This window comes from Rhinopithecus bieti, unplaced genomic scaffold, assembly GCF_001698545.2.
Source record: "Rhinopithecus bieti isolate Rb0 unplaced genomic scaffold, ASM169854v2 scaffold_1618, whole genome shotgun sequence".
NCBI lineage: Eukaryota > Metazoa > Chordata > Mammalia > Primates > Cercopithecidae > Rhinopithecus > Rhinopithecus bieti.
Window position 1 is genome coordinate 7265279 of NW_016803937.1, and position 19143 is coordinate 7284421.

Here is a 19143-nt window from a genome sequence, read left to right on the forward strand (position 1 = left end):
GGCTCCTGGCCTCAAGCAATCTACCTGCCTCAGCCTCTTAAAGCGGTTAGATTACAAACGTAAGTCACCATGCCTGACCTTTAAGTTTATCTTTTAACAAAAGTTATTATCAACATGTTGTATTAGTCTGTTCTCACACCGCTATAAAGAACTGCCTGAGACCAGGTAATTTATAAAGCAAAGAGGTTTAATTGATTCACAGTTCTGTGTGACTGGGGAGGCCTCAGGAAACTTATAATCATGGTGGAAGGTAAAGGGGAAGCAAGGAGAGAGAAGAACAAAGGAGGAACTTCCAAACACTCATAAAACCATAAGATCTCATGAGAACTCCCTCGCTATCATGAGAACATCATGGGGAAGACCACCCCCCAGAGAAGTGTGGAAGGAACTTCTCTACTCTGGTCTCTTGCTACTGACAAGTACTGCCTCCTTGACCAAACTTTAGCCAGCTCCTCACAGAACCCTTTTCTTGACTGAGCCTTGTCCTTGGCCTTTGGACCTAGTTTTACCAAGAATCCTGCTTAGCCATTTAGCAATAATTCTCCGCCCTTCACATCTAATCCAGTTCCTCTTCCCTCATCCTGGATACCTAACCAAGATCTTCTTAATACTTTTCTATCCTCTCACTCACCCTGCCTGTTGGCTATGAGTCCCCAGCTGTCCCTTTTATATTTGAAGTTGAGTTCAATCTGTCTCCCCAATTGCAATAGTCTTGAATAAAGTCTTCCTTGACATTTTTCACAAGTGTTTGGTACAATTTCTCTTTAACACTGCTCAAAATATAGGCCATGTTCCAGCAGCATCAGTATCACTTAGACACTCATTGGAAATGCAGCACCTTAGAGCCCACCCCAGAACTGCTGAATCAGAATTTCCACTTTAACAAGATTCCCAGGCAATTTTTGTGGATATTAAAGTTTAGGAAGCACTGCTTTTGTCAACATGGCCTCCACTCCTTCAATATGTGTGCAGCCCCAATTGTAGACTTTCAGGACAGTTCCCATAGGACCAGCCATTCATGACCAGCTGAGGAGACTCATTGACTTCTGCCCTGTCTCATTTTAACTCTCATCCTTTCAACCTCTTTACTCACCCTCTCCTAGATTCCATTTTCCATGTGCTCTGCCTCAAGCATGAGTTGTCAATCATTCCACTCTCTCTAGTTGCACAGGTCTGAGATAGAAGGAGATCCTTTAATACCTAAGGGTGGTGGAGGAGAGCAGGGTAAGAAGCCCTCACTAAGGTCTGGCCCTAGAATGGGGTTTCAAAAGGCAATCAGACTTTTAACACACCCAAGATTAACCTTTTGTTTGTACATATTCTCAGCCAACGTCTTTTCCCCTGCTCTGCCCTAAGCATAACAAAGATTCCCTTCTATTATATTCTGGGGAGCGAGAATAGGAACAGGAGTGGTGAGACTTTTTTGGCCAGATATGTGACATGGATAATTATTTGATCCAATGAAGCCATGTGTCTAGTGTCAACAGGCCAAGAGAGTCTGGATTAGAGTTCCCAGGATATATTTACACTATTATAAAAAGTTATTTGTTGTTGATCTGAAATTAAAATTTAGTTGGTGTCCTGTATTTTATCTAGCAACTCTAGCCTGGCTCTATCAGGAATATTTTCAATGCTCATGAGTGGGATTTCAATGTCACAAGAAGATAAGATCACAGGACAAGACCCCCTATTATTCTCTCCTAATTGGAACATAAATTGTTATTGGCAGATTTACCCCTTCTACCACTCTTCCCATCTCTTACATGGATGGGGCTTATCGTGGAAAAGGGAGAGGGAAGTCTAAATTCGGAAAGTATTGGGAAATACTATAGCAAGAAAAAAGGTGTTTTGATTTGTACATAGCTCTTTCAAAACACCCTCCCTTATAGCAATTCTGAGATATCTCATTGTCTGTACAGGAAATATCATGACATCACTAATATATTCTTAGATTTGGCAAAAGAGACACTTTCCTGATGTTTCTTTCTGGTGTTTCTCTTTGGACTCCAAGGAGGTCATGGATACACCCCAGTGATAAAATTATGATCCATCCCCCTTCTCTACTCCGTACCCCATGACCTTGCCTGGTTAAAAAAAAAAAAAAGTATCTCTCCTCCAAACTGAGTCATTGTCTTCTACCTCTCTCAGAGCTCTGTTCCTATGCAGTTTTATGCTATAGTTATGTACGACTTAGGAATTTCTATGGTTTAGACTGTGAGCTCCCTGAGGACAGGGGCATGCAGCCCCCCAATTCCTGGCCCAGGTCCTGCCAACGGATAGGCCTCCACAAAAGTTTTTTGAATGAGTCCTGTATGCCTTTCTCACAAAGCTAAAAACGAGACCCCAGCTGGACTTTCACTTGACTCTACTAGACTGTGATCATAACAGAAAATGAAACGACATCAGTTTTGTCCAGAATCCCTGCCGGGGCTTATGGTTACAAAAACTACTGGCAACACTCTTTACAGTGCACTCTCAAAGGACTTTCTTTGGCCTCTGAATGTACTGGAGCTTTTGAAATGAATGCAAGCCCTTCCATGCCTGCTGGGCTCCCCTTTAGAATCCACTGTAACCATTAATAAGAAAAAAAGATTCTTATACGCTACTACTTTAGACACTTTCTTATTCAGAACTAGGAATGGCCCCAGGAGTTGAGGCCTCCAACCTCTCAGGTAGGAGAGAAATAATAACCTTTTCATACTCCTTGTCCAGACTTGTGGAAGCCCAGGGTGGGAGTATGACAAATCGTAACCAGCTGTGAGATTCCAGGCCAGCTCAGAATGAGAAACTTATTGCACAGGGGGCTTTAATAGGTAAAAGCCCAAGTGCACAAAAGATACCACACTCCATGGAGATTTCAGGTCCAGCTGAGGCCCCATATCTCAATGAGAGTCTCCAGTGGTCCTTGAAGGTATTCCCACAGTTTATCTAGACCTCATGCTGCCCAAATCACATAATCCTTCATGCCTAGGGGATTGTTTTCTCCTCTTTCTGAGAAAAAGGCACAAGCTAAGAGATTCTGAGGAGAGAAAGCTTCAACCTGCAAGGTTCACCAACCTCACTCTCTACTCCCAGCGTCTCTCTTGCCATTGAAAGTAATGGCAAGAACCGCAATTACTTTTGCACCAACCTAATATTTATACTTGTTATCACAGCAGGAAAATACAGCATCCTTTCAGTAATGGACATCGGCTGATTTGCCTGCCCTACATCCACCGCTTGTCATTCTGAGGCTGTCAGTCATAGCCCCGTAAGCCACTCCCCTTGGTGATAGCAATGGTCCCAGATCAGGCCAATCATAATTCACCATGCCCCTGGCAACAGTGGCTAGTCTGAGAAGAGAGCATGTTACTCAAGGTGGGCTGCCCAGAGCTCTTCCCTGGAACTAATGCACAGACATCACATGAAAGCAGGCACTCTCCTTCTGCAAGGGGTCACTGAGCTAGGAGGATGGGAATCTGGGGCTGAAAGCAAGGACCTGCCTGCAGAGAGAAGCCAAACAAAGAAAAAAGAAGAGAGATGAGCAACGGGAAGACATACATACATCTCACTGCCAAGGTTCTGTATCCTTTAGTTCTTCCCTTGATCTTGGAAGCTACTCCACTGTCCATTTCCTCTTTTGCTTAAACTGGTTGACATTGTGTTTTTATAGCTCACAACAAAAGGAGTCATGACTTAATATTCCCCCTGATGTTCTTTCTAACTTGGATAGACCCTTGAAGAAACACAACTCCTCTTAATCATTTCAAGATAAAAGAGAAGTCAAAAGAAAGAAGAATGTATAAAACTACAGACTCTTACATAATCGCTGTAGGGTATGGCTATGTCTAGCTGAGGGAATCTGTCCTGAATAATAAAATAAGTAATAACCCAACAACAGGCACAACTAATATTTTGAGGCACTGCTGACCATGCCCATGGAGAACTTGCCCCTATCCCCCTGGTCAAACTGGATGATGAGAAGTGGACAAAACTTCGATTAAATTGAGTCAAATAGAAAGAGGTGATCCAAAACATCACACAGAACTGAAGTACGAGGCTGCCATCTTGGGGTGTTGCAAGGGACCAAATGAAAGTAAAGTTGTCTGAGAACTACAAGGAGAGAAGAAAAAAACAGGCACTTCCTTCTTCTTAACAACTCTCCCTATTGAAACACTTCATTTGTTTACTGATCTAGTGTAGCTGAATGAAGAAACTACTATTTTAACAGTTGGCACCTACGTATTTATTTTATTTGTTTGTTTGTTTTTAGAAGAACCCATCTTTATTAAGAAATAACTTTGCTAGATTGCTTTGAGTGAAGAAGGTGAGATCCCAAACCTGCCTTGTAAGGAAAAAAAGAAATAAAGAGAACAGTAAACTTAGCTGTAAAAGAAGTGATTCAGAATATTGGAGGTTGGCAAGGGATGTAAGATGGGACCAGACTCTTGGCAGGAAGCAGGAGCCTGCAGATTGGGGTGCTGATGAGAAGTTCTTTGTGGTGGAATGATCAAGGAAGTTTTAAGAACAGAGCATCAAATATATACTTTTAAGATATTTGTATTTAAGACTCATAAACATCTTTTATATCTTCCATCTTCAATAAAGTCTGACAATACACGTGCATGGGCAACGAAGAAGGAAACAGGATGAGTACCCTGTCTGGTTTGCATGAATGGGAGCAAAGAATACACTGGTGGGAGATGAGATGGGAATGGGCTCATCAGCAAGAGAAACCTGGTCCTAGAAATAAGATCACCATCACCCCCAATCAGCTTTTCACATTTTAGGAAGAACATTGACTTTTTCACAAAATGTGGGTTAGAAGTCATTTTAAACTTTAGATTTAAAGACAATTCATTGTAAACTTTAGGTTTCCAAAGCCCTTTGCCCATGTCTCTGATGTGAATACTAGACTGTATTTTCACATACTTTGTGGACTCACAAACTTGAGCTCTTTGAGGATAGGGGCATGTCTTACCCATACTAGTGCCTAGAACAATGTCTGGCATGCATTTTTAAAATTAATTATAAACTTTATATTTTAGAATGACTTAAGATTTACAGAAAAAATTTGCGAAGACAGTATAGAAAGTTCCCTTAAACCTCACACCAGGTATCCCCTATTATAAACATTTTCCATTAGCATTGTACATTTGACATAATTAATGAATTAATATTCAAGCATTATTATGAACTAAAGTCCACACTTTATTCAGGCTACCTTAGTTTTCATTCAGTGTTCTTTCAGTATTTCAGGATCCCACCCAGACATGTCTCTCCACGCTCCTCTTCGCTATGACAGTTTCATAGAATTTCCTTGTTTTTTTAATACTCAGACAGTTTTTAAGTTGTAGTCAAGTATTTTGTACAATGTGAAACAATTGGAACTTGTCTGATCTTTTTCTCATGATTAAAGCAAGGTTGCAGAGAGGAAGACCATACAGGTAAAGTGACATTCTCATCACATCATATCAAAGGTGCATGCCATCAACATGACTTATCGCTGTTCATTTTGACCTTAATCTTCCAACGGAGGATGTCTTTGCCAGGTTTGTCAATGCAAAGTTGACAAAGTACACTCCCCTTCCTCTCCTTTCCAGACTTCACTCTTTTGAAGAAGTCACAATGCACAGCCCACACTAAAGAAATGGGAGCCATGCTCCAACTCCTCGGAGCAGAGTATCTACATAAATTACTTGCATTTCTTCTGCATAGGATATTTGTGTATCCCCCTCATTTATTTTTTTATTTAATCATTTATTTACATCAGTATGAACACATGGATATTGATTTTATACCTTTGGTTATAATCCAATACTACTCTATTTTATAGATCATATTGTTCCCAGTTGGCCACTGGGAGCTCTTGCAGTTGCCTTCTTTGTCTCTTTGACATATCCAATCACTGTGGAGTTTTTTGTTTTGTTTTGCTTTGTTTTGAAGGGGAGAGTTTTGGGACAGGGATTGTTTTATGGGATTTTATTTATTTCAATCGGTTTTTGGGGAACAAGTGGTGTTTGGTTACATGGATAAGTTATTTAGTGATGATTTCCAATTTTCTGAAAAGGGGCTTGTATCCAAAATATACAGAGAATTCTTAGAACTCAGCAGTAAGAGAACAAAAAACCCAATTTTAAAATGGGCAAAAGATCTGAATGATCACCTCACTAAAGAAGATATTTCCAAGATTTTGGTGCACCCATCACCGGAGTGTATGCTGTACGCAGTGTGCAGTCTTTTATCCACCACCCACTCCCATCCAAAACTTCTGTACAGTAAAAGAAATAAAAAGCAGAGGAAACAGAAAACCCACAGACTGGGAGAAAATATTCCCAAACTATGTATCTGAAAAAGGACTAATATCCAGAATCTACAAGGAACTCAAACAAATCAGCAAGAAAATTATAAATAATCCTATCAAAAAGTGGGCTAAGGACATGAATAGACAATTCTCAAAACAAGACACACAAATGGCCAATAAACATATAAAAAATGCTCACCATCACTAATTATCATGGAAATGCAAATCAAAACCACAATGCAATACCACTTTACTCCTGCAAGAACGGCCATAATTTTAAAATCAAAAAATAATAGATATTGGTGCGGATGTGATGAAAGGGAACACTTTTACAATGCTGGTGAGAATGTAAACTAGTACAATCATTATGGAAATTCCTTAAAAAACTAAATGTGCATTTTTTGTTTTGTTTTGTTTTAAGAACTTTCTGGCACACAAGATGCTCCAGGCTTATATTTCCTGCTCCAAGTCTTTAAATCCAGGAAGACCTAGCTTCCTGGTACCCACAATTTGGGTACCCATGAGATACAACTTCATCAACTAAAATACAATAATTCGTTTGCCTTTAGTTTTACAAATTCCACTCATTTCCAAAGTTACTTGGGTCAGTACCTGTTCCCCAAACCCTTTCAGGGAAATTGTTTCACACACTGTGATACAGTTAGACTGTTTTGTCACAGTCTACATTACAATCTGAATTTCCTTGACTTCCTAAATGCTTTTTTACACTTGTGTACAGTAAAGTTCACTGTTTGTGTGTTAAAGGTCAATGGGTTTTGATAGATACATAATCTTATTTGTCACAATTATAGTATTATACAGAATAATATCACTGCCCTAAAAAAAACCCTATGCTTCACCTATTCAACCCTCCCTTCCCCTCATCCAAGGCCCTGGCAATCATTTATTTTTGCATCATCTTTATAGTTGTGCCTTTTCCAAAATGTTATATCATTGAAATCAAACAATATGTAGCCTTTTTAGGCTGGCTTTCTCCACTTAGCAGTATGCATTTAAGTTTCATCTCTCTGCATCATATGCCATAGAATGAGAGGACTACAGTTTACCCATTCATCTACTGAAGCATATCTTGGTTGCTTCCAGTTATTGGTGGTTATAAATAAAGCTGCTATAAACATTTCTAGGCAGGCTTTTGTGTAAATGTAAGTTTTCAGATCAGTTGGAGAAATAACTAGGAGTGTACTGCTAGATTGTGTGGTAAGACTGTGTTTCGCTTTATAAGGAACTGCCAAATTGTCTTCCAAAGTCACGGTACCATTTTACATTCCCACCAGAAATGAATGAGCATTCTTGTTGCTCTACATCCTTGCCAGCAATTGGTACTATCGGGTGCTTTTCTTTGTTTAATTTTACTCATTCTAGGAAGTATAGTGACATCTCATTATTTTAATTTTCAGTTCCCTAATGACAAGTGATGGTTTGCATTCATTCATAGGCCTATTTACCATCTATATATCTTCTTCAATGAGGTGATCGTTCAAGTCTTTTGTCCATTTTTTAATTGAGTTTTTTGTTCTCTTATTGCTAAGTTCTAAGAATTCTCTGTACATTTCGGATACAAACCCTTTTTCAGACATCTGTTTTATACATATTTTCTCCCAATCTGTGGTTTGTCTTTTCATTCTCTTAACAGTGGCTCTTAAAAGTCGCTTTTTCCGACTTTGTTCATTTAATAAGGTCCAACTTGTCAAATTTTCTTTCATAAATCATGTTTTGGCATTGTATCTAAAACCCATTGCTAAATAAAAGGTCACCTAGATTTTCTCCTATTTTATCTTCTAGAAGCTTTACAAGTTTGTGGTTTATATTTAGGTCTATGATTCATTTTGAGTTAATTTTTGTGAAAGGTAGAAGGTCTGTGTCTAGGTTGGGTTTCTTTGTTTTGGTTTGGTTTTGGTTTGCATATGGACCTCTAGGAGTTTCAGCACCATTTGTTATAAAGACTATCCTTTTTCTGTTAAATTGCCTTTATTCCTTTGTCAAAAATTGTTAGGCTATATTTGTGTGGGTCTATTTCTGGACTCTCTATTCTGTCCCATTGATCTGTCTATTCCCCCACCAGCATCACACTGTCTGGATTACTATAGCTTTATAGCAAGTCTTCCAGTAAGACATTGTTCTTCTCTTTCAATATTGTGTTGGTTTTGGGGGGTCATTTGCCTTTCCACACAAATTTTAGATCAGTGTGTTAATATCTAAAAAATAGCTTTCTGGAATTTTGATAGGGATTGCATTGAATCTATAGATCAAGTAGGGAAGAATTGACATCCTAATAATATTGAGTCTTTCAATCCATGAACATGGAATATCTATTCATTTAGTTTGATCTTTTATTTCTTATATCAGAGTTTTATAGTTTTCCACATATAGATTCCATACATATTTGTTAGATATATACCTAAGTATTTCATTTGCGGAGTACTATTAATATTTGTTATCTTTTTATTCCAAATTCCAATTATTCATTCCTCATATAGGAAAGCAATTGATATCTGTATGTACCTTGTATTTTGTGATCTTGCCATAATTATTTATTAGTAGACTCTGTGATTTTCTAGATAGATAATTTACAGAACAGAGATAGGTATATTTCTTCCTTCTCAATCTGTATACTTTTTGTTTCCTTTTATTTTCTTATTGCACTACAAAAGACTTTCAGTACAGTCAATGTTGATTACGGGTGGTGAGAAAAAAAAAATCCTTGCTTTGTTCCCAAACTTAGAGAGAAAACATCCAGTTCTCATTATTAAATATAATGTTAGTGGTGGGTTTTTAAGATGTTCTTTATCAAGCTGAAGACGTTTTCCTCTATTCTCAGTTTACTAAGAACTTCTGTCATACAGACATGTGTCTCCACCAGATCTCTCATCAAGGAAGGACTTGTTGCCCCAGTTATCAGTTCTATCAGGGTTGCCTCAGCCACTGAGCTACCTTTCCCAAGGGCATATTCTTCCTGGGGCAACTCACATTCAGTGATTGATAGAGGGGTGTTGTAAAGGCCCAACCATTTTAGTACAATCAGGGTCAACTACGATGAAGAACATACGCTCAGAGCTCCCCCTGGAGTCAGCCAAAGCTTTGCCAGGCATACATCACAGTTCAACTTTTCCCTCTACCCAACCAGGCTTCCTTCTCCTCCATTCAACAGGTGCTGATGTCTGATAAACATCCTGTGCACCAAACTCTACCTCAGTGCTGACTTCCAAACACCCAAGCTCTTCCTATAGAGAAAACTTATTTTCCATGCCACCTCACAAATGACAGGGTGGCTTTTTTTTCCTACCAGACCATCAGCTACACACACACACACACACACACACACAGAGGAGTAGAGGGAGAAAAAAACATTTCCCTCATTTGGTTATCACTTAAGACTGCTAAATTTTGATGCTTGGCTGTAGGGTCTGTATCCATTTACCATTGTCACTTAATACAGATTCTCTTAATGCTCCTTGTCCACATTGCAGAGTAATGCAGACACATTAAGAGAGATGCTTGCACTCTGAAATGGCCTGGCTCCTACCCCTAGACAAAGAAATTCAAATAGGCAGAGGTCACAACCAGAATGCCTCTTCCAAAAGCAGTGCTGCTGCAAAAACCACCAGACATAAAGCCAAAGAGCTCCTCAGAAGGGTCAAAAAGATGAAACACAAGTCGGAATCAGTCAGAGGATTGTCACTAAGGGTTTTAGTTCAGGATCAGATGAAACAGAGTGCTACCACCTAGCACAGTATATCACATATAAGAGTATATGCTAATTTTGTGGGGACTTTTGAGAACTCTTTTATATTCTGGCACAGAAGATGCTCCAGGCTTATCTGGTATTAGGTCAATTTTATTGAACAAATTCAATAAATATTTGCTGAGTAAATTAATGAGCACATTCAGAATGAGAAGTTCTGGATCCTGACCCTAGTTTGTGTACACATAGTATACAATTGAGAGTCAACTATAAAACTACATACATATGGACTGTTTCATTCCCATGCATTCAGCTTACAAACATTTCATCAGCTTTTTCATATTTGTAGATGTTTGGCTATTTCACAATAGCATTGTTAGCCAACTAATATTTCCATTTTAGTAGTATCTCCATAGTTGAAGGTAAACCAATGTTTGTGCAATTATACGACTATTTTATTGCATTTATTCTTATTAGTTTACAAAATGAGTGGAAAAGAAAATGAAAGTGTGGATTCCTGGCATAAGCATAGGTCTCATTAACTCACACAATAGAGACAAAGATAGAAATCATTAGTCCTGTGGAAAGTGGTAAGTCATTAGCCTCAATCAGATGCTCATTGACTTCAAGCTGGTCAACATTGTGCTCTATTATGAAAGGAATTAATAAAATGAAAGAACTTGTATGGAATGTATAAATCATCGAGAAAGATGCCTAAAAGGTAAGGTGTAATTAGAGATGTTAGAATGTTTTTCAGCTCTCTAGTAACAGAACCCACATGTAATCTTGTTGAAGTTTCATAGCTGACTTTTGCACAAGTTTTTGAAAGAATATTGTGTACAAAATCAGGGGGATGGCTTGACTGATGCACAGCCTTCCACTCTTACAGAGTTGTATATCACCCAGTAGACAATAAAATCTGTGACTGCAATACTGGTTTTTAGTCTGTCATATTTATATAAACCTTGCTATTTTGTAAGTACAAATGCATTGGCAATTTTGTTGGCCTAATACCAATCAGTACAAATAGATAGATGTGGGTATAGGTACAGGTGTACTTACAGGTATGGGTATGGATACCGATGTACATGCCTAGGCATTTTGGCATACTCCCATTTCTGGAATGTGGCCCATAGTGTTGTTTTTTTTTTTTTTTTAAGGGGAAAATATGGAAGGGACAATGAGGTAGAGAAGAGAGAAAGGGGGAAGTGAGACTTACAGGCCCAATTCCCAGCCCATCCCCTGAGGTTAACCACCTCCCTTTCTTCAGAACTAGATCGATCACCTTACTCTGCTCCTCTTTCATTTCCAGGGCACCATTTCTATTATTAAGGCCTGAATCCAGCTACCTTATGATCATTTATTTTAAACAGGACTCTGGTTCACAACCACTCTACAGGATAGATTCAAACCTTAAGCCGAAGGAAACTCAGCCTTTGAAGTGGAACAGTATCTGAGGACAAGGGGTGGAGGAGGCCTCTTATTACGTCTTTTAAATAAAATAGTACAAATATTGTAGCCATTTCAACACTTTCATAAATAAATACAAAAAAAATGCCATTGTGCACCAGTTTTGCTGATGACATGAAAGCATTTCAAAGAATACACAGTAGGCATTTTTTCACTTGCAAATTTAATATGCATGATTTTGACAATTCGTGAGAGATCCTGGAGGAGCATGACATGTAGCAATTTGTAATTTTGCTAAGGCACTAATTTGAATCACCTCCACCGTGAACTAGTGTGTGGGGAATTAGTCATTTAGGTGGTCAATGAGCCAATACCTGCATCTTGATGCTAGTTTGTTGTTCACTGTTGATGAATCTGGGGGATTCTGGAAAGTTTCAAGACAAATATACTACATAGTTCAATACAGTTAGCTGTTAGAATTGTATATGTAAAAATGCAGATAGATCTCATTGGGGATGACCCTACCTGAGCCAAATGCAGGTGTCAAGAGTGATTAAAACCAGATAACCCACCTCTGTTTGACATTCTGTCTGGGCATTGGGGTAATAATTGGCATAATAATCTAGCACTTACTTGTTTGCATCATATAAACATTGAGGTGTTATTAAAAATATTCTGTCCACCAGTGTTGAGTACTGGTATGCTTCCTCACCTATGGTAGATACCGTTCAGTGCCTACCAATGCCCATCCTCCACCTCTTTCTTACTCACAGCCCCTTACTGTTGTCTATAACAGTAGTAGATCCAGTCCCTACCTTATCTACTCCCCTAATGTCTAGGGGTCGCCCTATGAATCCAGTTGTGTCTAAAGAGATGTAAGAGGTAGCCATCTGGGAAACTGCCAGAAAAATTTTGCTTTCCTATAAAAGTGACAGATGTGGCCTAAACCATTGCCCCTGACTTTCTGCCTTGAAGTTGGCCGTGAGGATTAAAGCTATGGCAGCCTTCTTGCAACAACGAGGCCATAAGCAACAGAGAATAGCTGGGTTCCGGCCTTAATGGAAGGGAGCCTGGAGGTAAAAGCAATAAGCAGATAAATAATGGCAGCAACAATATATTCCTGACATTTTTGAGCCACTGAACAAACACTTCCTGTGTTCTCTGTATAAGCAAAATAAAGCCCTGTTCTCTGCCAGCCTTCATAAGTCAGTAGATCCGTTTTCTTATAGCCAAACACAAATATATCACTCATAAAAACACATCATTTGAAAAGATAATGCCAATACCTCAAGACTCCAGTCCCACATTCTATGATTGTAAAAGGCTAAGAGGGTCTTAGAGTGGAAATCTTGATCCCTCAGACCTACTTACTTTACTTTGCTAGACAGAGCATAGAGCTTCCATAGGAATCTTCTGATTTCCCCCACATTTCTTTCAGTGAGTGTTCATGCCTCGGGAGAAAATGAACTTTAATCTACGGTGTATCATGATATCGCTTTCTATCCGCCTCATGTTTGGTGTCACCTCTCAGTTATCAATGAACTATTTCAGGAAAGAGGAAAATCCTAAGGAAGGAATGGCAAAGGTTGATCGTGTTTTTTCTTTTCTTTTCTTTTTTTTTTTCTGAACCAAATTAGAAAGACTGTCAAGAGCCCTGGACAGCCTGAAGACTTCAGAAAGGGAACTAAACTCCAGGAAGGGCCTCTCCAATATTCCTGTGACAAGCCTACACATGTGATGTGAAATACGCAGCTAAGCACGTTTTTTTCCAGGAACTCCACCAACCAGGAAGATATAAAAAGCATGCTTCCATTTAAAGGGCAATAAACTTCAACTTAATTAAACTAACTTTTTGGAAGCAGCTACTAAGGGCCAGGTTGTATGAGAGGAGCCAGGGACATAAAAAGGGACAAGGGTCATAGCCACAAGGAGATCACACTGTATGATGAGATGTATGCTCCTTTGACTGATTGGCTGAGAATTCTCCATTTTCATTTTTATCCAGGTAGGAATGTAATAACTTCATCTTCCCTGGTATTCTAGGGTTTCTCCATCTGTATTACTAAGCCAGATGCTGTTTACTGTACCTCATGCTGGGGGTTGGGGGTAGATAAGCTCATTAACTTACCATTCATCCTCAGCCTATGCCATTCTGCAGGCAGGATGCCCAGCCTGGATGTCAACTTTTTACAAATAACTATTGAAACTGTCAGTTATCTTCATGAACATTGCTGCAGTGAAAGAACAGCATAATTGGGGTGGGGGGTGGTAAAATGTTAGTGAGCTCATTTTTTTCACCAGCAACAGTAACAAAACATCTTTCTGGGGATAATGTATTTACTCTTATTATTTGGTACATAGCACGTAAATTCCAAATAATACAAGAGTGAAAAATATCTAATTCCTTAGTTTTTAGGAGAGGTAGAACATATAATCTCTCAAGCTTCAAAAAATACAAAGATCATGGGACCCTATTTCTTTCTTTCTTTCTTTCTTTCTTTCTTTCTTTCTTTCTTTTTTAAGTCTGATTTTAAACAGAAAATCCTGACGCTTATTTTCTTCTTGGATATTTGTATGCTTAAATACAAGGCAGCAGGACTGTCAGAAAACCCCGGTGATTAACCCTCAAGGAAAAGATATAAATTTGAAAGATCTATGACATTGTCCTCTAGGACACTGGATGGTTCATTATTAAGTCAACCAAAATGTAATTTCCAGTATCCTTTCCATCCCTCCTAGTCTATAAATCCACGACTCCAGCAATTTGCCTACTCCTGCCCATCCCTTAAAACTCAGCTCAGTTGCCAAAACCCTAGTGAAGGCTTCCTCTCTCCTGTGAGCAGCGCTAACGTTTCTTTTCTCCTAGTCTCCATTTATCTTCTGCTTTCTCTCGTCTGGCCTTTCTCAAGCCATATTCTATTGCTGTTAACCCTTATGTCTTTCGTCTTAGTGAGGTCCTAAGAGATGGGAGCCAAGTTTATTCACCCTGTATCCCAGGGCCTTGTACAGTTCTTGGTATACAGAATATCTTCAATAAGTGTTTGCTGAAGGGGAAAAGGAAAGAATTAACATGGGAAGGTTGGAGCATCTTGGCGGTTGCTTCCTTCTCAAAGAATTAGAGCTCCATGGTGCAGCAAGGGAAAAGGTCTCTGCCTCCCAGCAGAGGGCAGCAGAGAGCTGAGGAGCACAAACTCCCTCACAGGATGATTAACTCCCAGGAAGAGGGTTTTCCCCAGAATTATGGGTGGGAAAGGCCAAGTACCACTGAGAGAGGCAGCTGATTGTATTGGGTGGTAATTGAGATAGTTGAGAGGTGTTTGCAATTAATTTAAAAGAGGAGCCATGTACTTTAGTTAGACTGGCAGAATGTGGCCAGGTGTGGCTTGTCTGGGGCTCAGGAGGGACAAGGGAGAGGCTAATCCAATCCAATGTAATGTAATCAATTGCCTCTCATGAACAAGGTCCCAGTGTGAGCCAAAGTTCAATTAGCAGGGTAAAAAACAAACGCAAACCCACACATGCACACACTCACAGAACTTTAGGGTGGAGAGGACAAACCCAGTGATACTAAAAATCGGGGACACATCATTCATTGTCAGATGTCACGGGGTGCTCAGGTAGGACATCAAACCTGGAAGGAGTGTATAAGGGCACTAAAAAACAAAGTTAGTCCAATATAATTGAGTGAATTGTGTTTTGTGGAATGGGGCCTCGTCTGAAAGTCCACAGCCCTGGTCCCAGCAGGGAATGGGCTACAACTGATCTTAATGTCTTGGTATTCATGAGGAAGAGGAAGAATAGAGAGCAAACCTAAATATCAACACAGAATGGGTCACTAATTGGTAACCAGAATTTTAGAGAGACCTAAATACTAGATAGCCTATGAGGTAGGAGTTGAGCAGGGAGACAACCCCTGAACAAAAGCCAGTGACAAAGAGAAGGTTCTGCTGGTCAGATCAGAAATACCAAGGGCACAGGACCTGAGAGGAGGAGTCCGGAAACAGTTGTGTTTTGAAATCGCAACACCGGCCGGGCGCGGTGGCTCACGTCTGTAATCCCAGCACTTTGGGAGGCCGAGGCGGGCGGATCACAAGGTCAGGAGATCGAGACCATCTTGGCTAAAATGATGAAACCCCCGTCTCTACTAAAAATACAAAAAATTAGCCAGGCATGGTGGCGGGTGCCTGTAGTACCAGGTACTCTGGAGGCTGAGGCAGGAGAATGGTGTGTACCTGGGAGGCAAAGCTTGCAGTGAGCCGAGATTGCGCCACTGCACTCCAGCCTGGGTGACAGAGCAAGACTCCATCTCAAAAAAAAAAAAAAAGAAATCACAAGACCTCTCCCTTGGCCCTCCTGAGGCCCAGACAAGCCACACCTGGCCAGATTTTGCCAGTTGACGCTAAACTACATGGCTCCCTTTTCCAATTAATTGCAAACACCTCTCAACTGTCTCAACCACCACCTAATCCAATCAATTGCCTCATGAACAAGGTCCCAGTGTGAGCCAAAGTTCAATTAGCCAGGGTAAAAAACAAACCCAAACCCACATGTGCACACTCTCACAAAGCTTTAGTATTGGGTTGCATTTTATAATTCTAAAGCCCTGGATTTTATTGCTGACAGTACGGTCTGTGGAGCAGAAACAACATCGTTACCGAGGAGGTTGCTGAAAGGCAAAATCTCAGTCCCCACCCCAGACCTACTGAATTACACGTATTCTGCATTTTAGCAAAATCTCCAGATACTGTGTGTGCCCGTTAAATTGAAGAAGCACTATTCACCACCACCTGATCCCTGCCTGCATCTCTGACTGGAATGGGGGGCACTTTCCATCCTGACAACAATGTTCCAGCCATACCAACCTTCTTTCTGTCCCTCAAATATGCCATACTCAGGGCAGGCACAGTGGCTCACTCCTGTAATCCCAGCACTTTGGGAGCCCGAGGCGGGAAGATGATTTGAGGCCAGAAGTTCAAGACCAGCATGGCTAACACAGTGAAACCCCATCTCTACTAAAAAAAAATACAATAATTAGCCAGGTATGGTGGTGCACACCTGTAGTCCCAGCTATTTGGGAGGCTAAGGCAGGAGAACTGCTTGAACCCAGGAGGCAGAGGTTGCAGTGAGCTAAGATGGCACCACTGCCCTCCAGCCTGGGCAACAGAGCAAAACCCTGTCTTAAAAAAAAAAATCATGCTCATTTCCAACTTAGGATCTCTGTCCTCTCTGTTCCCTCTGTCCAGAACAATGGATGGGTTTTCTTGACATTCAAATCTTTATTTTCAGATCAGCTCTGCACAGAGGCCTTCTCTCCATATCCAACACAAATGAAATCCTTGAGCACTCACCTACATTCTGCAATTTGACTTCCATGCATACCGCGTGGTTGTTTGCCTTGAACATAGGTCAGAATCACCCAGAGAACTGTTACAACACAGATTCCTGCGTCCACCCCCAGAGTTTCTGATTCAGCAAGTCTAGGGCAGAATCTGAGAATTTGCATTTCTAACAAGTTCCCAGGTGATGCTGATGCTGTTAATCTGGGATCACCCTTTGAGAATCATTGGCACTGTCTCAATGCCTGATGATATTTTCCTCATCACTCTTTTCTGTAGTGTCATCCACACACCACTGGAGTGTCTGTTCTATGAAAGTAGGGAGTTTGTATGTTTTGTTCACCCTGTATCTCTAGTGCATGATACATAGTAGGTGCTCTTTAATATTTGTTGAATGAAGAATAATTACTAGCTAATCCTTTTCATTATAGATTTTGGATCATCTGCATTTGGTTTAATCTAATTTTGCAAGAACTTTGCATTCCATCTTGTGCATATATGTAACAGCCATGAGACTATTCATTAGACACAATTTAACTTACAAAAATGTAAGCCACACACAGAGTTGACATCTGTTACTGACAGTATATTTTACGTTGTGAACTTCATTAGTTGGCCTTCTACTTGAGGATAGAGATTCCATCCAATACCATGTTTAGAAAATAGCCTCTTCTTTTTAACAACATGAACTCAGTGGCATTCTCTTTAAATTGGGGGCAACATCCTCTTACACACAACACTGAAAGAGGAAAAGTCTTTCTTTCATACTCTGCATATTCGATATATTCATACAGTTATTCTTTCATACTCTGCAGAGTAACATTTCTCATACATCAGAATTAAATACATCATCATAAGGTTTAACTGATCACTATGAATACATCTCAGTAACAACCAGGTTCCTGTATTGCTAGTAAGATTATACTTTACCTATCGATCCATTTGAGCTTACCTCTAAGGAGCCTTAATAAGTCACATGTTCCTGAAATTACTGAAGAAACCAGTTCACTGTGCAGTGTCTCAGTCAGCCCTCCATTTGCAGATTTTGGAATAGCCACATGTCTGAGTCCACAGATAACTGTGTTTATCTGCTTCTCCTGCTACCTAAACCCTGTCGTAACCATTGCTACCTTTACCTCCTCCCCTTCCTAGGTAGTTCCTCCTGGTGGGCCTCCTGCCCACACCTGGCTCTCTGACCCCACCAGACTCTGAATCTCCTCTTCCCTGTGAGACAGATTTGTTTTCATCTCTTTAATGCTGAGACAGAAACTGTCCCTGCATAACAAAGGACCAGAATCAAAGTCCAGGCTTGCAACCTACAAATCTAATACTAAATTCACTCTAAAGCTGGCCACTGAGAGAAGCACCTGGGGAGGAAGGATGGGGCATAGCCTTGCTAATTAAGCCAGATTCAAGGTGTCTGGAGTCTTGTGTAAGATGCTGTAGCTAAATGTCAAAGTCAAGGAGTCAGCTGGTAGAATGACAAACACTCCCTATCAGAATGCTGACAGGCAAGGCAGCAGTGGCTGGGGAGATGCCAGCTCTCTGTGGCTCACCTGTATCACATCCATCCTTCGTGAACACTCGTGACCAGTGACCACATTGAAGAAAGCAGATGGGCTTCCTCCGGCTACACTTGTAAGAGATCCTTAAAAATACTGACACAGATGACAGTGAGGGTCTCAAAGGAGCTCCCAACACAAACCAAGGGCTGAGACCTGAATCAAACACAATATCAATTCGATAAAGCCTATTTGAAGGCTTTGAAGATCCAGTTTTGCTGTGTACCTACATATCACAAAATATTGGCTCAATTCTGAACTGAAAGGCTTTACAATCAATGTTATTTTAAAACACACTGTTTCAGTTTTCAACATAGAAAAAAATATTTTGGTGCAGGAACCTATAAATGGCCATTAATTCTGGCTTTTGGCCCATAATTCCTTTCCTGTGTGGGACTCATTTGCTCATCTAAGAGAAGCATTTGACTATTTATCTTTGTCATTTTTTTACAATGATAGCAATCCTATGACATAGAGCAGATTTCAATTATTTGTTCCCCCATTTTATGGTGAAAACCTCAGATTCAGAAAGATCAAGTGACTTGTATAGATTCCAGCTATAAAGTGGTACAGCCAGGACCCCATTTATCAAGCAGTCCAGCTATTGGCCATCCGCAACATCTCAGACTGGTCTCTCCCGTTGGTTTCTTCAATCAGGCAGTGCTCTCTGACATCTTTATTCCTGGCCAGTGAGCCTGGGGTTGCTGCTTTCACACACAACTCACTGTCAGTGGCTATGACTCTTTTTGTTTACTTTCAGCTGCCAGAAAAGATTCTTCTTCCAACCTCAATGGTGTTGGTAACTTCAGCTTCCACTGAAAATATTTTTTTTTTTTTTTTTTTTTTTTT